Source organism: Chlorocebus sabaeus, chromosome 12 (assembly GCF_047675955.1).
Source record: "Chlorocebus sabaeus isolate Y175 chromosome 12, mChlSab1.0.hap1, whole genome shotgun sequence".
Taxonomy (NCBI): domain Eukaryota; kingdom Metazoa; phylum Chordata; class Mammalia; order Primates; family Cercopithecidae; genus Chlorocebus; species Chlorocebus sabaeus.
In genome coordinates, this window is record NC_132915.1 from 83,062,060 (window position 1) to 83,085,969 (window position 23,910).

The 23,910-nt window shown below is 49.4% G+C and overlaps 1 long non-coding RNA gene and 2 pseudogenes across 1 annotated transcript; 1 reads left to right on the forward strand and 2 right to left on the reverse strand.

Annotated features, from left to right (window-relative positions):
* Positions 1 to 7,003: 7,003 nt before the first annotated feature.
* LOC140713111 (uncharacterized) lies at positions 7,004 to 12,002 on the reverse strand (annotated as a pseudogene).
* On the reverse strand, positions 7,004 to 13,980 carry LOC140712978 (uncharacterized). Its single transcript, XR_012094862.1, has 3 exons — positions 13,712 to 13,980; positions 13,206 to 13,312; positions 7,004 to 12,451 (listed from the first exon to the last, which is right to left on the reverse strand). It is a non-coding gene; the product is annotated as an uncharacterized lncRNA (long non-coding RNA).
* A 1,148-nt stretch (positions 13,981 to 15,128) lies between these two features.
* Positions 15,129 to 22,057, forward strand: LOC140713112 (uncharacterized; annotated as a pseudogene).
* Positions 22,058 to 23,910: the final 1,853 nt, after the last annotated feature.

Sequence of the window (23,910 nt, forward strand, 5' to 3'; positions counted from 1 at the left end):
ATATCTTAAAAAACATGAGGCATTTGTTTCAGTGCTTTTATCCAATTGAACAGAGAAGAAAAGAAAAGGCTGGCCAGGAGCATACCAGCCTTTTTGTACAAAGCCCAAGCCCACCAGAAATCAGGGCTGCCTCTGTGGACAAAAGGATGCTGAAACTCAAAGAGCAAGTCAGTTATTTGGCCAGAGCCTGAAGAAAACAGTAGGGCTGAGAAGTGTAATTAATGCAAGGGAAAGATGTCCACTCATTGAGGAACTCAGGGCTCAGCAAGAACTCAGAGTTAGATATTCTTGTGACTGAAAGACTCCCTATTTCCTGAAGAAAGAAAGGGCTGACATATGCATCCTGCAGCTTTCAAGTAGATTGTGAGAGTCTGCATGATCTCAATAATAGGTAGGTCACAGATAGCTTGGAAAACCAAAGAATGTGGTGTGGTTTCATGATGAGCAATTTGAGGCAATCCACTTCCATCTTCTCTGAGCAGCCTATATCTCTGGGCAGGCCCTGGCAGCCTGAACCAAAGATCCAAGGGACATCAGGCCACCCCATGCCTCCTCAGGCTCCATTTATAAGGTTTGTTTCCTCAGGTCAGCCAGAGAGTTCTCCTCCATCCCCTCCTCCCAGCAACATTTCTCCCAAGAAATATTTCCACCCAATTAGAGAGAATGTATTGCTGCTCACATTATAGTTCCTCTGAAGAGTCTTGTCTCTGTTTCTTATTTAGAGTGGTAGTCATTCTTACCATACATAGCTGTTTCTCCTTAAAGGAAAGTGGTTTCTTCTGTTTTTGCCATGTTTGGAGGAAGTTGGGAGTATCTTAAGACTGGGCTTGGAGAAAATAAGTCAAGTCCAGCTCTTACTGATGACTTGACTTCTTGGGTTTGGGAGGGCTTTTGACAGTGGCATCACACACCTCTCTCTCTTCCAGGTTCTATCATTTGTTCAATGAATACCTCCTTTCTAATAAACACAAAACCCAACTGGACAAGTGTTTAGAGGCTTAAATAATGAGAATAAAATCTATTAAAGAACAACCCTCACAGTCTAGACTTACGTTCTCTGCTCCTTCATCATAATGAACTGTATGCAGACATATGGTGTTATTCATTGGGGTGCATAGGCATCACAGAGCCACAAGTGTCCTACTTAGCCCTCAGGCAGGGCAAGGGATAAGAAACTTCACACATCTCAACATGGAACTGGAGTTTGGGAGGCTTGAGGCCCTGAGCTCAGGGGATAAGGAACAAGTGAGATTAGTGACCTTATAAAAGATCTTCTGTACATCTGGGGTTCATCTATCTTAAAACAAACTTGGAACTCAACATCTTGGAAAAGGGAAGCCTCTCCCTATAGGGACTCACTTATAAAAGAGACCACCGAGAGCTAGCTGGCTGCTTCCACCATATGAGGTTACAGTGAGAAGATAGGACCTCATTAGACACTAAATCCACCTAAATACCTTGGTGAAGAAGAACTACCTCTTGCCCCCAAGATCCTATCCCTTTCCTGATGGAGGCTGGGGAGATGCTTCCTAATTCTTAACATAGCCTTAATGAAAATATGCAGTTGACTACAAACTCCCCTTGTCTCTCCCTTTGTGACAGATTCTGGAGTATCAGAGAATGAGAAATCTTGGCTCTATTTGTGGATTAGGAAGTGGGCAGAGGAAGAAGCCAGAGGGAAGAGGAAGGGTAAGGTCTTAGCAAAGCTGAGAGTGAAAGAACTTACTATTACTGGTCTTGGGAAAGACAAAACCCACACACTCCCCCCCAAAAGTGTCCATGTATCTTCAAGTACACTTAACTCATTCTCCAGCCACTGGAAGCTAGCTGGATTCCCACCCAGGGACATGAAAATCAGTCTATAGCTGGGCCGCCTTGCCCAATTGCTCATCCACCACAAAACAGCTGAACTCTGAAAGTGCTCAAGAATAAGATTATTTTCCAGAAAATAGTGTTTTTTGAAAGCTAGAAAAAGTAGCCACTGTCCAGTGGCCACAGAGATGGGTGAGCTTCAAGGGGACAGATTTTGGGGGTTATTGCTAAGGTGGGTCATCAGTGGAGGTAGCAAGGCCAAGGAACAAGTTATGTGCTCCTTAAGGATTTTCTATATGTCAGGGGTTCATCTATCTTAAAACAAACTTGGAACTCAACATCTTGGAAAAGGGAAGCCCCTCCCTACAGGGACTCAACATGGCACCTGGCTTGATGACAAAAGGCAAGGAAATCACATACTCTTCAATAATGAGATGGTTCACAGGACACCTGCACAGTGCCTGCAGGCAAATAGGAAGATACTGGGGTTTGAGTGCCTAGGAAGGAAGAAAACCAGTGAGGAGGAGAAAGAATGACCCAGCTCGTGGAAAACATAGGAATATTTTCAGAGTCATGAATTATGGCATTCTCTCTCCTGCCAAACACACACACAAAACCACACACATACATAAACTCACACACACTGACCTAGTTTTCCTATTTGCTGTGACTAAAAAGGACTCCATAGAACATAATGGTGCCATCTTGGCCAAAGGGTATGTGAGCTTGTCTTGAACACAAACACAATGTCTGTATGGATGTTTTGTGCTTGGATATTTCTTTTTGGATAAGTGATATTTTTGCCTTCCTTCCTGCCATACTTTATTACAAATGTGCAGAATGTTGCCCATGGTGTTAATAATTGGTCCAAGAGGGTTTAGGTGCTCCCTACCATCTCCATGTGCTTGATACAATTCTGGGAGCTCCCCTCCATGGATTCCTATAGGCCATGCATTTTATGTATGTTGCTCACTGCTATCTACTGAGCATCTAGTATCACCAGCATCTAGTGCTTAGCATTTATGTGGTACTCGAGAACCACTTAGGGGACCAAATGACCGGTGGGAGGTGTATCTGGGGATAGGGCTTGCCCATCATGTCTTGGTATGGATCCATCCTAAAGGGGGAGGGAAGGAGGCCTGATAGGTATCCAACTCAAACTGTCTAGTGGAGATCACTAAAGGCTTCACCTCCGGAACCTGAGCTCTGCCTTCATGGCTTCCAGAAGACAAGAAGTGGAGGTGTAACCTCACAAATTAGGTCCTGGAGGACACTTCTGGGTTACTAGAGCTTCTTTCAGCCCTTTCCGATGGATCCCCCACCCCTGCCTCAGTGGGCAGTGATTGGCCTTGTGAGTCTTTGGGGGGCTGCTGTGTTCAGAAGTGGCCCTGGGCCCTCAGAACCTCATGCATACTTTGGCTTTAGAATGTACTCAGAGAGGTATTGACTGAGCTGGGCCTGCTGCAGATGCAACATACCTTCTCTGGTGTAACTCTGTGGAGATGAAAATACTACTAATAATAGTAATACTATTAATTACTGTACTAATTTTCCATGGCCACTGCAATACCACCACAAACTTTCTTCTTAAAAGAACACCCATTTATTATCTCACAATTCTGTAGGTGGATTCAGAAGACTGGATGGAATCTACTGGGCTCTCCACACATGATCCCCAAGGTTGAAATCAGGCTGAAGCTATTTGGGCTCCTGTCTGGAGATTCTGGGGGAAAATCGACTTAGAAGTTCATTCAGGATGTTGGGAAAAATCAAATTCCTTGCACCTCCAAGTCTGAGGCAGGCTTTCCTTTGCTGACTGTCAGCTGGGAGCTGACATCTGCTCCTCTGGGCTTCCTGCATTCTCTCTAACACAGTTGTCTCCATCTTCAAAGCAGTAACAACTTGTGGAGTCTCAAACTTGGAATCTTTCTCTGCCAGCCAGAGCAAGCTTGCTGTTTTTAAGGGTTCATATGATTAGATTAGGCCCACTGAGATGATCATTTTCTGTCAACTGATTAGTAACCTTAATTGCATCTGCAAAATCCATTTTGCTACAAAACGTAATATAGTCAGGGAAGTAACAATAGGGGGCAGAAAAATATGATGGGGACCAAATTCAGCTTGCTACCACTCAAGTCCATTGAGGTCACTCCATGTACTGGCCTCAAAGTTTTCAGTTTGAGCCTACAATTGTATGTTATAAAATAAAACTATTATACATGTACATAAGTACCTTTTGTTCTACAAAATATAAATTCTAAGAAATACTATCCGCAAAATAAACACATAAAAACAAAGTTCAGGCCAGGCACGGTGGCTCACACCTGTAATCCCAGCACTTTAGGAGTCCAAAGTGGGCAGATAACAAGGTAAGGAGATTGAGACCATCCTGGCTAACATGGTGAAACGCTGTCTCTACTAAAAATACAAAAACTTAGCCAGGCATGGTGGCAGGCACCTGTAGTCCCAGCTATCTGGGAGGCTGAGGCAGGAGAATTGCTTGAACCCGGAGGCAGAGGTTGCAGTGAGCCAAGATTGTACCACTGTACTCCAGCCTGGGTGACAGAGAAAGACTCTGTCTCAAAAACAAACAAGAAAACACATTTCAATCTATCTGACTAATTATTGAACATATTTTTATTCTTTTGCTGCTAAGGTCATCATTAGTTCTAGGCTTTAGTTAATATACACATGCATATATACATACATTTCAGTTGATTAGGCAACTTTAAAATTTATGAGTAGCTGGAGTTTGTAAAAACCATTTTGCCACTTTTTCGTGAGAACCTAGTTCTCTTCAACAAGAAAAATATTTACCCTTTATAATGCTCACCTAGTAGGCAATAAAAATTGCTGTGTGTTTCCTATTCATCCCTATCTGAGTGGGGGTCTTTATCATCATTACTCTGTCTCCACTGTATACACAGAGCCACATCCAGCCACTATGGGGAAGAGTACACATGACCGACCCCACACTGCAGAAAATTGATGTGGATGCATTACTAGATAATGCTTTGGCTGGCTCCTCACATCTTCTTCTCTGGAGATACAGTGAATGTGCTCTACATGAGGGGGAGAGAGAAACATGAACTTTGGTGACCTAAAGGCCACTCTGTAGCAGAGTCTATGCTATATGTTCACCAAGCCCAATTCACTTTCCCCTTGGACACAACAAAATATTGCATCCCTTGCAGCTAGTTGGGGCCCCATGAGTGAGTTTGCATCAATACAACATGAAGAAAAGTCATGGATGCCATGTTTGTACTTGGCTACGTATATTCTCTGTATGCAATCCTCCTGTCTCTCTTCTCCATCTGTAGCAACAATGGAGACTACATGTCAAAGAAAACGGCATCATTAAACATAATTGTTTAGCACCTGCCACATTGACATATAGACCCATTCTAGCTCATTCATAGCCCACAATAGGAACTAGGAATTATCTGTTGTAACCCAGGAAATGCTGTAAAAACTATAAGCAAGACCTCCTTCCTGGATACATCTGGGACTCCATTGCTCCCCTCCAAGGTTTGACCACAGAGAGTGGTAGTGAATAAACTTCTATCCTATTCCTTTCCTCTTCTATTTCTCTCTGCTACTGAGACTTAGCCCAAGAACCAGAATGGCTTTTAACCTGTTTTCTGATTGATAAGAACTGCCACCATTGATATTCTTTCTTCTATGTGTGCAGTGGGGTAGGAAATAGGCAAGAGAACCATGAAAAAAAGTAAGATTTCAAAGCACAGGAAACACATCAGATTAAATTTCAATTTTTTTCAGCCCAGTGAGAACATAAATATAGTGATTAATAGTGAATCAATGAGTCTTTTATAAACCAAAGTATAAGATTTTATTCATAGGATTATAGGAATCCACTGATGGAAATAATATGACTTGTACTTTTAGACTAAATGTATATTTGGCTTTATTTTTGGCCCACACTGACTGAAGAATTAAGTACAACATTAATGTCAGTTCCTTAAGAAGGGTCTGTAGAAGTTGGATGATTACATAGAATACATGCAGTATCTCCCTTTAAACTTCCCCCAAAGTTCTAAGTCATAGGAAAAATAGCTTCTACTCTCTCAATTCTTATTGTAAGAATTCTTATTGTTACATGTAAGAATGAAAGAGACCTTGGGTCCTAGGACAATGCCTGGGAAATAAGATCATGGAAAGAACAATGGCCAACTGACAGTAAATTAAACACAGAGCGGACAGGACAGGCACAGGAAGCACACCATCCCATCCAATCACTGCCTCAAAGTCAGGTACAGAACGCAGGTCTGCAGTCTCCTTCAAGGGTCGTATTTTTTTGTTTACTTTTTCATGGAGCTTTCAAAACTTGAATATCTAACTACCATTTAACTATTTATCCTATTAAAAATAAAGGGTTTTTTGTTTTGTTTTTTGGAGACAAGGTCTCCCTCTATGCTGTCAGTGTTTTTAGAGCCTTTCATGTGGTTCTGATGATGCAGGCTCCAATTTGAGGAGGCTGACGAAGGATATTTAGATGGGCATGAGGGAGGAACTGCATTTACAAGAGGTCATAAGAATCCGAAGACAAGTCTCAATAGCAGGATACATTTATTTTCTTTTTGCTTCTAATTTTAAAATAAAACTACTTCTCTTTTTTTTAAGATGGAATTTTGCTCTTGCTGCCCAGGCTAGAGTGCAACAGCACTATCTTGGCTCACGGCAACCTCCGCCTACCAGGTTCAAGCGATTTGCCTGCCTCAGCCTCCTGAGTAGCTGGGATTACAGGTGCCCGCTCCATGCCCGTCTAATTTTTTTTGTATTTTCAATAGGGATGGGGTTTCACCATGTTGACCAGGCTGGTCTCGAACTCCTTACTTCAGTTGATCTACCTGCCTCAGCCTCCCAACGTGCTGGGATTACAGGCATGAGTCACCGTGCTCAGCCAAAATAAAACTATTTTCTTGTGTATATAATAATGCATAAAAACAAATTATTAGGAAAAATACGCTATTTTCTTGTGTGCACATATTTTATCCTAAAGATATACCCAAAATCCCAATTCAAAAGTTAAATCCCTACCAAAAACTGAAGAATTCTCCATCATTCCTGTTGAGGAAACATTATTAATATCCATATTATCGTTGTTATGTTTAAACCATAGTATTTTGCAGAGAACCTGATTATATCCCTTAATAATTGAGAACAAAAATAATAATTTTAAATGTTTATTACATATTTCTTTTGAAATTTTCAATGGCATAGTACATTATTAATCTGCATAAAATGTTACAATGGTAGTATCTATGCACACAATAATATAAAAAGGAACATGAAGGAGGTGTGTGTTCACATTTTTGGAAACGGACCGAACAAAGGGGAAGAAGCCCGCACCTCAACAGTCAGCACAGAGACAGGCCCCTCTAGGGCTGAATTTGAGGTCAGCACCAACCATATGCAAAGCTAATCTGGGCATTCTGCAGAAAAGAGGCTACACTCATGTACCCAGCTGGCCTCACTTTCCTCCTGTCCTCTGTGAAAGGGACAGAGGAATAATGATCCCTTACCTGCCACGTAGCAGCTGTGGCCCTTGGGCAAGTAAGTCCCTTTCCTGGTCTGAGCCTCCCACTTTCCCAAGGTTCTGAGCCACAGAGAGAGGCTAGACCTGAGGGGGACATGGAGACACCTCACCTTCCCATGAAAAGCAGTGGGCATCCGTCACCACCTCCCACAGCATGCAGTTAGCCCGTTTTCCAAACTGCCATGATCTATTTCACAGCCCAGTGTAGTGGGGGAAGAACAGGACTGTGCTGGGGCTCCTGGCTGGATGCCCGCTCTGCCTTTTGCTGCCAGCAATGCCTTGGCCAGGACACAGCCCCTGTGTCCCCAAGTTTTCTCCTCTGTCATATGGGAACGATGATCTCATAGGGTTATGGGGATGATTAGATGGAACAACAGCAAGGGTATAGAATTGTGCCCTGTGTAAGCAGTCAGCGGTGTAATAGGTCAGGAGAGGGTGACCTTCATGGCTCGGCGGTGATCGGGAGAGGTGATCACAATTAGCGACTGGAGAGAGCCTCTAGGTCTTGGGAAACACTGGGTTTCGGCACAGGTGGTGGTTTCACGGGTATTCAGTTTGAGACAACATACACACCACATGCTTAGATACCCGGACTAGATGCTGGTGCATTATTCCTTTCAGAAAGCGTTTTAGTTTTAGTTTTGTTTTAAAGCAAGACATGAGAATTAGAAAACAATCCTGGGAAAGGTTCAGGCCTCTGTAGGCTGAGATGGGGCCCAGGCCTATGTCTCTGAGGAGAAAAGAGGAACCCAGTGAATTTTGAGGAGCACCAGGGAGCAGAGGGAAATTGCACTGTGTGTGCATGCGTGCGTGTGTGTGTGTGTGTGTGTGTGTGAGCGCACACACTGAGGGGCTGGAGGAGGAAATCAGCAAGCCCAGAAAAGGGCGGAAGGATCTTCAGGCCCGAAGGGCTGCTGCTGCATGTGGCTGGATGGCAGCACGGCGGCCTGAGGTGCCTGGGTCATTTGTGCCCCCTCTTCATGCTCATGGACTCTTGATGACTGTCCACAGCTCTGAGATGTGGGCCCTGCAAGCTGGAACCAAGCATGCTCTCTGCCCATTTCTGAGGCAGTCGTTGGGACTGTGGGGCTGTGGACCCCTGCCAGGCTCGCCTGTCCCCAGGACACTCAGGATGCACTTCGGCCTCCTGTCTCCTGCAGGCACCTGCACAACCCTCCTTTTGAAGGTAATTTCAGGAGTTGTTACAGCAACACCTGTGCACTGAGGCGGACGACAGGGCCACCACAGAGGTGACACTGTGTGCAGGGAGGGCAGAAGGGAGTCGCCTCTAGCTTTGCTTCCTGCACCCCCAGGGAGTTGCCACTCATAGTGGGCTCCACCCACCCCCCATCAACATGTTCCCTATCATCCTCCAATAGCCACTGCCACCGTGCCCAGGGCCATCCTCACCGCTGAGTCCTACACACACCAGGGACCATCGGTCACCCCATCACTTTGAGTTTCCTTCTGTCTGGGCCACATCCAGATTCTGGGATGTTTTCCACACTCAACCTCACTTTGTCTTTGACGTGCTATGGCCTAAATGTCAGTGTCTCCCAAATTTATATGTTGAAGCCTAATTCCCAATGGGGTAGAAAGAACAGGTGGGGCCTTTGGGAATGCCCTGAAACCAGACGGACATTCTCAATAATCCCCTCCTGAAGGAAGTTAGTGCTCTCATCAAACAGGCTCCAGCAACCTCCCTTGTCCCCTTCAGTCACATGAGGACACAGCTGGTGGCACTGCCTTAAGGAATGGGTCCTCACCAGGCACTAAATCCTCAGGCAATTGATCTTGGACTTCTCAGCCTTCAGAACTTTGACAATACATTTCGGGCGTTAGTAACTCCCCGGGCTAATGTACTTTGTTAGAGGAGCCCACCGGACAAGGACGGGCCCTCCCTTCTCACCTGACGTCACTTCCAGGATCCGCCCCTCACAAATATTCACCCGTTGAAGGAATTCTGTGGGTGAAGGGGCCAGGAGAGGCCCCTGTAAACTGCTCACAGGCAATCAGAGGTCCCTCAGAATGGGGAGGACAGCAAGCACGACCAGAATCTATCAATGATGCACGACACACAGGACTCCAGCAGACCCTCACAGAAAAGGATCAAAGAGGGGAGGCAGGAGAGGGTGAGAGCCTCCTGCCCGGAACAGAGCATTGGCAGAAAACACAGGGAAAAGAGCCAACAAGAAGAAAGTGAGCCAGAAGATGCATCTCACAGGCCCAGAGTGGTTCTTGCTGTGTGCAGAGCCCAGGAACACCAGAAATCAGAGCTGTGTATATGGTCCAGAGGGATATTGACACTCTGAAGAACGAGTCAGTCATTGACCACATCCTGCATCACAAAACAGGGGCCTTTTCCAGAGTGAAGGCAAGGAGAGAACGTATTCACCACCCAAGAATGTATTCACCACCCAAGAATGTATTCACCACTGAGGTGAACACACAAGATTTGTGGCACTGCCAGGCCCACCTTTTCTCACAGAGGAACAGGCTGAAGCCGCATTCTGCAGCTTCCAGCAGGCTCCCAGGCTGGGGCTGTGATCAAGAATAGGAAGGTCACACTCAGGGTCAGAAAGGCCCAGAAAGCTAGGAAGTCCCTCCGTCAGCTACTGTGCCCCAGGACAGCCCCGTCCACACATCCCAGTGCCTCCTGCCCCAGGGAGAAGAGTCTCTGGGCCCAGGACCCGAGGTCTGCAGAGACTCAGGAGACACAGAGCCCTGGTGTTCACCACAAGCTTCATCCAAGGGTAAAATGCAAACCAGGATGAGGCATTTGGTTCAGGGTCCTCCTGCACTGAGAAGAGGGAAGGACAAGAAGAGCCACGGCCAAAGCAGGGTGAGTCAGGATGAGGCAGAGGCCGAGCTGCAGGCAGAGCCACCTCCGTGGCCGTAAGCCGGGGATGCCAGGTTCCTCCGGCCACCACCTCCCCATAGTCCCCAGCTGGCTTGGGAGGAGGCTTTCCATCACTATCCCGAAATTCTGCTCCAACAGTAGGCATATAGAGCTTCTCACTCTCTAGAAGCAACGTCTGCACACACCGAGACAACTTGAATGACCCCCACGTAGCGCGGCTCTCTAGTGGCGCCCTCTGTGTGGCCTCAGCTGGACTTCTGTGTCTCTATCAGCCATGCTGGCTGCCATCGAGGCAGTGCCTGGGTTTAAGGGATCCCAGGACTTTGTGCTCAGAGTGTGCAAGGCTCCACCTCACCCTTCCTGAGCGCCTGCCTGGGCTGCCCACACACACCTGCGCTGGGGAGGGGCAGAGGCGGCCACACCCATCCACATCTACCTCTTCCTCTGGGCCAACTGTTCACGGACCAATCACTCAACATACCACCCGTTCTTCATACATTTCCAAAAGAAGGAATGAAGAACATGGTGGCATGTCCAGAAGCCTTTTTCTTCTGGAGGAAAAACAAAACTTTGGCCAACGACATAGATAAACCAAATGTCTGCCCCGCTCCCTGACAATCCTTCACTTTCTGCAGCCACGTGCAGAGGGGGACACGGACCAGGCCACTGAGGCTTCTGTGAAAACCAATCTCTCAGTCACCCTGAAAGATGCCTAAGAGCCATGGGGCTTCCTATTTCACCAAATGTGGAGGGGACGTTTGGGGGTGGTGGGCCCTGCATTCAGATGGGAAAGAAGAAACAGGACCCACTGCTGGGATCCAGGGCCAGCGGCCCCCAGGAGTCCCTGGGCACTCAGCTGGAGACGGCACCCCCTGCATTGCCACCCACGGTGCAGCAGTCCCCCTGCTCTTCCCTTCTGTCCATCAGGACCCATGGAACTGGGCACCCGGCTCTGGGGTATGGAGAGCACACAGGAGGCCTGGCTCCTCCTCACCCCTGACTCCACAGAAATGAGTCTCAACTCAAGGTCCACTTAAAGGTCTTGGCTTTCTTTCCTGTTCCCACTCCAGAGAGGGTACAGATGTCCACAGTGAGGGGATGGTTACTTGACCACCAGGTGTGGAGCGGCCCTGGCCAGCTGCTGGGACCCCACAGACCGAGGCTGTGGCTGGTGCAGGGGAAAGTGAGATCCTCTCCTCCTCTCTCCTGCCAAGAGTGGGCCAAGGAGAGAAAGGCCAGGGAAAGGTCCACTCACAAAACCGAGTGGGAAGGAGGGGTGACAGTCACAGCTTTCTACACGGAATCCTGCATGCCACAAGAAGTGTCCCCACTCCTCTTCAGGGCACCTACTTCCATACTGGGAACACAGTATTAGACCTCAGCACGAGCCACATGTGCCTGCCCATCCCTCGCCCAGAAGGGATCAGGAACAGGAAGGAGTTTCCAGTGCCATGGACAAGCCCTGGGTGAGCACAGGATTGGGAGTCCTGCTGTGGCGGGTCCGGGACTGACCAGAGCAGGTCCTAGAAGCAGGCGAGGTGCTGTGCGGTCTGCAGCGTAACTCTGAACTTGACAATGAGGTCTCCCCGCTGAGTGCATACCTTGAGGAAGGGAAGCACCTTTCCATGGAGTCTGCCAGGTTGCCTGCCAGTGGCATTCGTGCCCAGCTAGAGGACCAGCCACCACCCCTGCTGGCCGCAAATGTCCTTTCAGGCAAACACGGCACCTCGAGAAAATGAGGCAGAGAGTGAGGGAAGGGTTTGGGTAGGAAAGTCACCGGCTGGTACTGACAAGGACATTGAGGGTACAGTGGTTCCATCTGAGCAGAAGTGTGTGCCAGGGCTTCTCTTGGAGCAGGAAGACAATGCTGCAGGGATGGCTTCTGGCCTGGAAACTCCCTTTTGGGAAAGTGACCTGTGGCTCCCCGTAGCTGTTCTGCGTGCGACGGTGCTGAATCTCGTCCTTGTCCTTGGTGGGACCCCTTGTGCTCAGGGTGGAGGAGCACTCTGTGACCTCTCTGGACCAGGCAGCATCACAGGAGATCCCCTTCAGGCACTCCTGCACACAGATCTGCCCCACCATCTGCAGGAAGCGTGTGGTGCTCCCGGCTCTCCTTAGACACTCTCAGCCGCTGAAGTCAACTCACCAAGCATCCAGGGGAGGCTTCTCCCTGTGCCTCTGGGTCATGTGGTCAAGGCCAATGCAGGGCAGAGGAGTGACTGCTGGAAAAGAAGAGCCCAGATGAAGTGCAGTCACCTACCTGAAGTCGGGCTCCCCTGGAAGTCCCCATGAAGTAAGTCTAGGAAGAAACCACCAGAGCCACTGAGGGCCGCTAGATACCCACTGGGGAGGGAAATTTTGGGCAGCGTGGCTCGTCTTCAAGGACGGATTGCTACAGTGCTGGGATTTCATCACGCCTGCTATCTTCATTAATTTCTATTCCCATGAGAAAGTAAGATAGTAATGCAACATTTTATTTTATTATTATTTTTTAAGACGAAGTCTCTCTGTCGCTCATGCTGGATTGCAGTGGCAAGATCTCGACTCACAGCAACCTCTGCCTCCCAGGTTCAAAGAATGCTCCTGCCGCAGCCTCCCCAGTAGCTGGGATTATAGGCATCCGCCACTATACCTGGCTAATTTCTGTGTTTTTAGTAGAGATGGGGTTTCACCATGTTGGCCAGGTTGGTCTTGAACCCCTGACCTCAGGTGATCTGCTCACTTTGGCCTCCGAAAGTGCTGGATTACAGGCATGAGGCACCCCGCCTGGCCTTAATGCAACATTTTAAAAATCAAAATTCATGCTAAATAGTCCATTGTGAACAAAATATCCACATTTTGAATCAAGTCATCATCAGATCCTGTAACTGCAACACTCTGAGAGCTGTACAAGCGTTGGGTACGGTGGGAAACGAAATCTTGGCAAATTCCATTCAACCCATAAAACTGTCCCCAAAGAAAAGGAAAAGTACTCACTTGCGGAATGTTCCAGACAGCGCCCAGGCGCTCTGCACTGCCAGAGATGGGGGATCTGCTCCCCGAGGACTGGGACTTTTCCAATGAAGGTCATTTTCCAGTTTCATCTAAAAGCACAGAAGGACTTCGTGAAATGTTTGGCTTTTTCCTAAGGGAAGGAGGTGCCTACAGCGTTGCCATCACTGCTGCTGGCCACAGGAAGATGTGTACATATTGTCCCGCCGTAAGATCGTGTTTTGAAAAGGGGACGACTTTGGAAATTAACTGAGGATGTAACTGCAGAAAAGAGCTGATGGGATCGCGGAGCTGCTCCGATGAGTCTCCAGAGCGGCTGGGTGACCGCAGGAGCTCTGAGGCATCAAAGACCGGGCCCAGGGAGCCTGGAAGAGGAAGGGCCCGCTGCTCCCAGGCCACCCCGGGGCGCATGAGTTAGGGGCAAAATTTCATGCCGCAACAAAGTGACTCATTTTTTTGGAACTGAGGCTGTTTCAGAACTTTTTACTCACTCTTGGCTCCGCCCCAGCGCTTCCAGGCCCCGGGCCCGCCGCAAACACCGCTGGACTTGGACCCAAAGCGGGGTCCTGTCCCGCCGGGTCTGGTCATGCGCTGTTGGAAGCGGCGGTTGGGCTCAGCGCCAGGCGCGCGCCCTCTGGTGGCCGTTGGGAAGCAGCGAGGGAAGCGCTGAGCTAGCGGCCGAGCGGTTGTCGCTCGTCCCCTCGCGGCCTCCTGCGGAATCTCTGACATTCTCCGTCCCTTGCTCTCTGCTCCTTGGCTGGGGATGCTCCATTTACATGGATTGGAATAGACCTAAGCACCACAATTACAAAATCAGTTATACGTTAATCAAAGCCTCAAAACACCAGGTAACCCATGTTCTAAATCACTGGTTGGAAGTCAAACAGGTGAGTCACGTGATGAGGAGTACCTGCCCCAACCTCTTATATGAAAGATAATTTTGTAATACAATCAAGCTACTGATCACTGTTTATCTTTATAATACCTACCGGTTTTAAGAAAATACTATTCTGAAGAAAGTGTCACAAGTTCAAACAAAAGAACAACAAATGCTATTTTATATCATTGTAATAGATCAAAGAATGTTACAATATTTATTCAAGGAATACAAATTTTCTCTTCTCTAAACATTTTTGTAACTCATAATGTACAAGATATTGTCAAAATAATTCCATGATTTTGGTACTAATATTTGCCACCTGGGGCAAAATAGTTGAGATTTCTTTTTGAGCTGGGCAAACAATCTATATAATTGATTAGAAAGAGCCACAAGTATAACTTCCTCTACAGTTTTCCTGTGGGGAACGTCAAATGAAGGGAAATAAAAACATATTTTCATGTAAAGTAATTTTTTTTTTAAAGATAGGGTCTTGTTATGTTACCCAGGCTGGTCTCGAACTTTGGCCTCAAGGGATCCTTCCCCCTCAGCCTCTCACCTCTCTCACCTCCAGCCTCCAAAATGCTAGGATTACGGGCATGACACACCACGCCTGGTGGAAAAAGAGCACTGCAATTTCACCGCTAAAAACCTCCCAGGTAAAGACTGTATTTCTTTGGCTTCAGATGGGGGCAAATTTTTAGAAGAACCTTTAGACAGCGATTCCCAAACAGGGACAAAGTAAATTTTCTGCTTTCATCTTCCTGATTGTGATCAAGGCTGGAGGGTGGTTTCTCCAGGAGATCTTATTTCACACACCACCGTGGCCCTCCGTGTCCAGCTGGTTGAAGCCTGGAGAATGTGATGGTGGGAACAGGAGTCTTGGGTCTTCTGGATTTTGAGGTTATGTCCTGTTTCCCAAGAGAACTAGGAGCAGGTCTTTGCATTCAGGCCTGACTGAGAGGTGATACTATTCAGATATCTACTCTTCAGGTATCTCAAAGGCATGAAGATGTCCTTACTTTTAAGTCATGGCGCTAAGGCGTGTCCCAGGAAAGGGAGCAGGCAAGGTTGGAGCAGAGTGTCCCCAGCCGGGAGCAGAGAACAAGCGACGGAGAATGTCAGAGATTCCGCGAGAGCCCGCGAGGGGGGCGAGCGACCACCGCTCGGCCGCGAGTGACCACCGCTCGGCCGCGAGCTACCACCGCTCAGCCATGAGCTCAGCGATTCCCTCGCTGCTTCCCAACGGCCACCAGAGGGCGTGCGCCTGGCGCTGAGCCCAACAGCCGCCTCCAACCGGAAAAGACCAGACCCGGCGGGACAGGACCCCGCTTTGGGTCCAAGTCCAGCGGTGTTTGCGGCGGGCCCGGGGCCTGGAAGCGCTGGGGCGGAGCCAAGAGTGAGTAAAAAGTTCTGAAACAGCCTCAGTTCCAAAAAAATGAGTCACTTTGTTGCGGCATGAAATTTTGCCCCTAACTCATGCGCCCCGGGGTGGCCTGGGAGCAGCGGGCCCTTCCTCTTCCAGGCTCCCTGGGCCCGGTCTTTGATGCCTCAGAGCTCCTGCGGTCACCCAGCCGCTCTGGAGACTCATCGGAGCAGCTCCGCGATCCCATCAGCTCTTTTCTGCAGTTACATCCTCAGTTAATTTCCAAAGTCCCCCTTTTTCAAAACACGATCTTACGGCGGGACGATATGTACACATCTTCCTGTGGCCAGCAGCAGTGATGGCAACACTGTAGGCACCTCCTTCCCTTAGGAAAAAGCCAAACGTTTCACGAAGTCCTTCTGTGCTTTTAGATGAAACTGGAAAATGACCTTCATTGGAAAAGTCCCAGTCCTCGGGGAGCAGATCCCCCATCTCTGGCAGTGCAGAGCGCCTGGGCGCTGTCTGGAACGTTCCGCAAGTGAGTACTTTTCCTTTTCTTTGGGGACAATTTTATGGGTTGAATGGAATTTGCCAAGATTTCGTTTCCCACCGTGCCCAACGCTTGTACAGCTCTCAGAGTGTTGCAGTTACAGGATCTGATGATGACTTGATTTAAAATGTGGATATTTTGTTCACAATGGACTATTTAGCATGAATTTTGATTTTTAAAATGTTGCATTAAGGCCGGGTGGGGTGCCTCATGCCTGTAATCCAGCACTTTTGGAGGCCAAAGTAATCCAGCACTTTTGGAGGCCAAAGTGAGCACATCACCTGAGGTCAGCAAGACCAACCTGGCCAACATGGTGAAACCCCGTCTCTACTAAAAACACAGAAATTAGCCAGGTATGGTGGCGGATGCCTGTAATCCCAGCTACTGGGGAGGCTGCGGCAGGAGCATTCTTTGAACCTGGGAGGCAGAGGTTGCTGTGAGTCGAGATCTTGCCACTGCAATCCAGCCTGAGCGACAGAGAGACTTCATCTTAAAAAATAATAATAAAATAAAATGTTGCATTACTATCTTACTTTCTCATGGGAATAGAAATTAATGAAGATAGCAGGCGTGATGAAATCCCAGCACTGTAGCAATCCGTCCTTGAAGACGAGGCGCGCTGCCCAAAATTTCCCTCCCCAGTGGGTATCTAGCGGCCCTCAGTGGCTCTGGTGGTTTCTTCCTAGACTTACTTCATGGGGACTTCCAGGGGAGCCCGACTTCAGGTAGGTGACTGCACTTCATCTGGGCTCTTCTTTTCCAGCAGTCACTCCTCTGCCCTGCATTGGCCTTGACCACATGACCCAGAGGCACAGGGAGAAGCCTCCCCTGGATGCTTGGTGAGTTGACTTCAGCGGCTGAGAGTGTCTAAGGAGAGCCGGGAGCACCACACGCTTCCTGCAGATGGTGGGGCAGATCTGTGGGCAGGAGTGCCTGAAGGGGATCTCCTGTGGCGCTGCCTGGTCCAGGGAGGTCACAGAGTGCTCCTCCACCCTGAGCACAATGGGTCCCACCAAGGACAAGGACGAGATTCAGCACCGTCGCACGCAGAACAGCTACGGGGAGCCACAGGTCACTTTCCCAAAAGGGAGTTTCCAGGCCAGAAGCCATCCCTGCAGCATTGTCTTCCTGCTCCAAGAGAAGCCCTGGCACACACTTCTGCTCAGATGGAACCACTGTACCCTCAGTGTCCTTGTCAGTACCAGCCGGTGACTTTCCTACCCAAACCCTTCCCTCACTCTCTGCCTCATTTTCTCGAGGTGCCGTGTTTGCCTGAAAGGACATTTGCGGCCAGCAGGGGTGGTGGCTGGTCCTCTAGCTGGGCACGAATGCCACTGGCAGGCAACCTGGCAGACTCCATGGAAAGGTGCTTCCCTTCCTCAAGGTATGCACTCAGCGGGGAGACCTCATTGTCAAGTTCAGAGTTACGCTGCAGACCGCACAGCACCTCGCCTGCTTCTAGGACCTGCTCTGGTCAGTCCCGGACCCGCCACAGCAGGACCCCCAATCCTGTGCTCACCCAGGGCTTGTCCATGGCACTGGAAACTCCTTCCTGTTCCTGATCCCTTCTGGGCGAGGGATGGGCAGGCACATGTGGCTCGTGCCGAGGTCTAATACTGTGTTCCCAGTATGGAAGTAGGTGCCCTGAAGAGGAGTGGGGACACTTCTTGTGGCATGCAGGATTCCGTGTAGAAAGCTGTGACTGTCACCCCTCCTTCCCACTCGGTTTTGTGAGTGGACCTTTCCCTGGCCTTTCTCTCCTTGGCCCACTCTTGGCAGGAGAGAGGAGGAGAGGATCTCACTTTCCCCTGCACCAGCCACAGCCTCGGTCTGCGGGGTCCCAGCAGCTGGCCAGGGCCGCTCCACACCTGGTGGTCAAGTAACCATCCCCTCACTGTGGACATCTGTACCCTCTCTGGAGTTGGAACAGGAAAGAAAGCCAAGACCTTTAAGTGGACCTTGAGTTGAGACTCATTTCTGTGGAGTCAGGGGTGAGGAGGAGCCAGGCCTCCTGTGTGCTCTCCATACCCCAGAGCCGGGTGCCCAGTTCCATGGGTCCTGATGGACAGAAGGGAAGAGCAGGGGCACTGCTGCACCGTGGGTGGCAATGCAGGGGGTGCCGTCTCCAGCTGAGTGCCCAGGGACTCTGGGGGCCGCTGGCCCTGGATCCCAGCAGTGGGTCCTGTTTCTTCTTTCCCGTCTGAATGCAGGGCCCACCACCCCCAAACGTCCCCTCCACATTTGGTGAAATAGGAAGTCCCATGGCTCTTAGGCATCTTTCAGGGTGACTGAGAGATTGGTTTTCACAGAAGCCTCAGTGGCCTGGTCCATGTCCCCCTCTGCACGTGGCTGCAGAAAGTGAAGGATTGTCAGGGAGCGGGGCAGACATTTGGTTTATCTATGTCGTTGGTCAAAGTTTTGTTTTTCCTCCAGAAGAAAAACGCTTCTGGACATGCCACCATGTTCTTCATTCCTTCTTTTGGAAATGTATGAAGAACGGGTGGTATGTTGAGTGATTGGTCCGTGAACAGTTGGCCCAGAGGAAGAGGTAGATGTGGATGGGTGTGGCCGCCTCTGCCCCTCCCCAGCGCAGGTGTGTGTGGGCAGCCCAGGCAGGCGCTCAGGAAGGGTGAGGTGGAGTCTTGCACACTCTGAGCACAAAGTCCTGGGATCCCTTAAACCCAGGCACTGCCTCGACGGCAGCCAGCATGGCTGATAGAGACACAGAAGTCCAGCTGGGGCCACACAGAGGGCGCCACTAGAGAGCCGCGCTACGTGGGGGTCATTCAAGTTGTCTCGGTGTATGCAGACATTGCTTCTAGAGAGTGAGAAGCTCTATATGCCTACTGTTGGAGCAGAATTTCGGGATAGTGATGGAAAGCCTCCTCCCAAGCCAGCTGGGGACTATGGGGAGGTGGTGGCCGGAGGAACCTGGCATCCCCGGCTTACGGCCACGGAGGTGGCTCTGCCTGCAGCTCGGCCTCTGCGTCATTCTGACTCACCCTGCTTTGGCCATGGCTCTTCTTGTCCTTCCCTCTTCTCAGTGCAGGAGGACCCTGAACCAAATGCCTCATCCTGGTTTGCATTTTACCCTTGGATGAAGCTTGTGGTGAACACCAGGGCTCTGTGTCTCCTGAGTCTCTGCAGACCTCGGGTCCTGGGCCCAGAGACTCTTCTCCCTGGGGCAGGAGGCACTGGGATGTGTGGACGGGGCTGTCCTGGGGCACAGTAGCTGACGGAGGGACTTCCTAGCTTTCTAGGCCTTTCTGACCCTGAGTGTGACCTTCCTATTCTTGATCACAGCCCCAGCCTGGGAGCCTGCTGGAAGCTGCAGAATGCGGCTTCAGCCTGTTCCTCTGTGAGAAAAGGTGGGCCTGGCAGTGCCACAAATCTTGTGTGTTCACCTCGGTGGTGAATACATTCTTGGGTGGTGAATACATTCTTGGGTGGTGAATACGTTCTCTCCTTGCCTTCACTCTGGAAAAGGCCCCTGTTTTGTGATGCAGGATGTGGTCAATGACTGACTCGTTCTTCAGAGTGTCAATATCCCTCTGGACCATATACACAGCTCTGATTTCTGGTGTTCCTGGGCTCTGCACACAGCAAGAGCCACTCTGGGCCTGTGAGATGCATCTTCTGGCTCACTTTCTTCTTGTTGGCTCTTTTCCCTGTGTTTTCTGCCAATGCTCTGTTCCGGGCAGGAGGCTCTCACCCTCTCCTGCCTCCCCTCTTTGATCCTTTTCTGTGAGGGTCTGCTGGAGTCCTGTGTGTCGTGCATCATTGATAGATTCTGGTCGTGCTTGCTGTCCTCCCCATTCTGAGGGACCTCTGATTGCCTGTGAGCAGTTTACAGGGGCCTCTCCTGGCCCCTTCACCCACAGAATTCCTTCAACGGGTGAATATTTGTGAGGGGCGGATCCTGGAAGTGACGTCAGGTGAGAAGGGAGGGCCCGTCCTTGTCCGGCGGGCTCCTCTAACAAAGTACATTAGCCCGGGGAGTTACTAACGCCCGAAATGTATTGTCAAAGTTCTGAAGGCTGAGAAATCCAAGATCAAGATGCCTGAAGATTCAGTGCCTGGTGAGGACCCATTCCTTAAGGCAGTGCCTCCAGCTGTGTCCTCATGTGACCGAAGGGGACAAGGGAGGTTGCTGGAGTCTGTTTGATGAGAGCACTAACTTCCTTCAGGAGGGGATTATTGAGAATGTCCGTCTGGTTTCAGGGCATTCCCAAAGGCCCCACCTGTTCTTTCTACCCCATTGGGAATTAGGCTTCAACATATAAATTTGGGAGACACTGACATTTAGGCCATAGCACGTCAAAGACAAAGTGAGGTTGAGTGTGGAAAACATCCCAGAATCTGGATGTGGCCCAGACAGAAGGAAACTCAAAGTGATGGGGTGACCGATGGTCCCTGGTGTGTGTAGGACTCAGCGGTGAGGATGGCCCTGGGCACGGTGGCAGTGGCTATTGGAGGATGATAGGGAACATGTTGATGGGGGGAGGGTGGAGCCCACTATGAGTGGCAACTCCCTGGGGGTGCAGGAAGCAAAGCTAGAGGCGACTCCCCTCTGCCCTCCCTGCACACAGTGTCACCTCTGTGGTGGCCCTGTCGTCTGCCTCAATGCACAGGTGTTGCTGTAACAACTCCTGAAATTACCTTCAAAAGGAGGGTTGTGCAGGTGCCTGCAGGAGACAGGAGGCCGAAGTGCATCCTGAGTGTCCTGGGGACAGGCGAGCCTGGCAGGGGTCCACGGCCCCACAGTCCCAACGACTGCCTCAGAAATGGGCAGAGAGCATGCTTGGTTCCAGCTTGCAGGGCCCACATCTCAGAGCTGTGGACAGTCATCAAGAGTCCATGAGCATGAAGAGGGGGCACAAATGACCCAGGCACCTCAGGCCGCCGTGCTGCCATCCAGCCACATGCAGCAGCAGCCCTTCGGGCCTGAAGATCCTTCCGCCCTTTTCTGGGCTTGCTGATTTCCTCCTCCAGCCCCTCAGTGTGTGCGCTCACACACACACACACACGCGCACACACGCACGCATGCACACACAGTGCAATTTCCCTCTGCTCCCTGGTGCTCCTCAAAATTCACTGGGTTCCTCTTTCCTCCTCAGAGACATAGGCCTGGGCCCCATCTCAGCCTACAGAGGCCTGAACCTTTCCCAGGATTGTTTTCTAATTCTCTTGTCTTGCGCTAAAACAAAACTAAAACTAAAACGCTTTCTGAAAGGAATAATGCACCAGCATCTAATCTGGGTATCTAAGCATGTGGTGTGTATGTTGTCTCAAACTGAATACCCGTGAAACCACCACCTGTGCCGAAACCCAGTGTTTCCCAAGACCTAGAGGCTCTCTCCAGTCGCTAATTGTGATCACCTCTCCCAATCACTGCCGAGCCATGAAGGTCACCCTCTCCTGACCTATTACACCGCTGACTGCTTACACAGGGCACAATTCTATACCCTTGCTGTTGTTCCATCTAATCATCCCCATAACCCTATGAGATCATCGTTCCCATATGACAGAGGAGAAAACTTGGGGACACAGGGGCTGTGTCCTGGCCAAGGCATTGCTGGCAGCAAAAGGCAGAGCGGGCATCCAGCCAGGAGCCCCAGCACAGTCCTGTTCTTCCCCCACTACACTGGGCTGTGAAATAGATCATGGCAGTTTGGAAAACGGGCTAACTGCATGCTGTGGGAGGTGGTGACGGATGCCCACTGCTTTTCATGGGAAGGTGAGGTGTCTCCATGTCCCCCTCAGGTCTAGCCTCTCTCTGTGGCTCAGAACCTTGGGAAAGTGGGAGGCTCAGACCAGGAAAGGGACTTACTTGCCCAAGGGCCACAGCTGCTACGTGGCAGGTAAGGGATCATTATTCCTCTGTCCCTTTCACAGAGGACAGGAGGAAAGTGAGGCCAGCTGGGTACATGAGTTTAGCCTCTTTTCTGCACAAAGTCCAGATCAGCTTTGCACACGGTTGGTGCTGACCTCAAATTCAGCCCTAGAGGGGCCTGTCTCTGTGCTGACTATTCCCCTTTGTTCTGTCTGTTTCCAAAAATGTGAACACACACCTCCTTCATGTTCCTTTTTATATTATTGTGTGCATAGATACTACCATTGTAACATTTTATACAGATTGAAAATACATTATTGTATTGAAAATTCAAAGGAAATGTGTAATAAAACATTTAAAATTAATTTATGTTTTTATTGTCAATGGACATAATCAAGTTCTCTGTAAAATATTATGACTTAAAAGGTAATATGAGCCAGGCACGGTGGCTCAAGCCTGTAATCCCAACACTTTGGGAAGTGGAGGTGGCTGGATCACTTGAGGTCAGGGGTTCGAGACCAGCCTGGCCAATATGGTGAAACCCTCGTCTCTACTAAAAATACAAAAAATTAGCCAGGCATCGTGGCAGCTTCCTGTAATCCCAGCTACTCGGGCAGCTGAGGCAGGAGAACTGCTTGAACCCGAGAGGCAGAGGTTTTGGTGTGCCAAGATTGTCCCATTGCGCTCCAGCCTGGGCAACAAGAGTGAAACTCCATCTGAAAACACACACACACACACACACACAAAACAAAAAATAAAAGGTAATGTGGATATTAATAATGTTTCCTCAACAGGAATGATGGAGAATACTCTAGTTTTCCTCTAGGCATTTAATTTTTGAATTTCTGCCTTGGGTAAGGTATTCTTGGAATAAAGTGTTTGCACACTGGAAAATGGGCTATTTTTTTCTGAAACTAGTATGAGTATACCCACACAAAAGTGATTTTATTTTGAATTTAAAAGACAAAACAAGAAGTATGTCCTGCTCTAGAGACCTATCAGATGCTTTCACAGGCTGTAAAGGCAGTTCCTTCCCTCCTTCACCTGAGGATCCGTCCTCAGCCGCCTCAAATCTGAGACTGCATCATCAGAACCACCTGGGGGGCTCGTGGAAACACGGATCACGTGGCCCTCCCCCAGGGTTTCTGAGCAAGTAGGTCTGATGGAGCTGAGTAGTTGGCTTTTTATTTTTTTTTTATTTTTTTTTTTTTTTGAGACAGAGTCTCACTCTTGTTGCCAGGCTAGAGTGAAATGGTGCAGTCTCAGCTGACTGCAACCTCTGCCTCCTGGGTTTAAGCGATTCTCCTGCCTCGGCCTCCCAAGTAGTTGGGGTTACAGGCACCCACTACCACGCCCAGCTAATTTTATTTATTTATTTATTTATTTATTTTTAGTAGAGACAGGTTTCACCATGTTGGCCAGGCTGGCCTCAAAACTCCTGACCTCAGGTGATCTGCCTGCCTCAGCCTCCCAAAGTGGAGTGGTTGCATTTTAAACAATTCCAGGCAATGCTGATGCTGTAGGTCCTACATCCACACTTGTGAACCGCTCAACCACTTGGTAGAACTGGAAAGCCAGGCGGGACACCATGGCTCATGCCTGTAATCCCAGCACTTTGGAAGGCTGAGACAGGAGGATCCCTTTAGGCCGGGAGTTCACGACCAGCCTGGGCAACATAGCAAGATGTCATTTCTACCAAATAATTTTTAAAATTACACAGGTGTGGTGGCATGTACCTATCTAGCTACTCAGGAAGGAGGCCGAGGTGGGAGGATCACACGAGACCAGGAGGTCAAGGCTACAATGAGCTATGATTGCACCACTACAGTCCAGCCTGAAGGACAGAACAAGACCATTTAAAAAAAAAAAAAAAAAAAAAAGCTAAAGGCATCGTTTCCTTGGGGTTCCTCATTTCATGTGTTCCTTTTAAGACCCGGAAGAAGTAGGCGTCTTACGTGGGAGATGTTTGCCAAGAACAGTTTGTTGTTGTTTACTCTCTGCACAGTGGCACAGATAAGGTGGCCTTTTTTCTACTTAGAGAAGCTGTATGTAGGGGCTATTTTT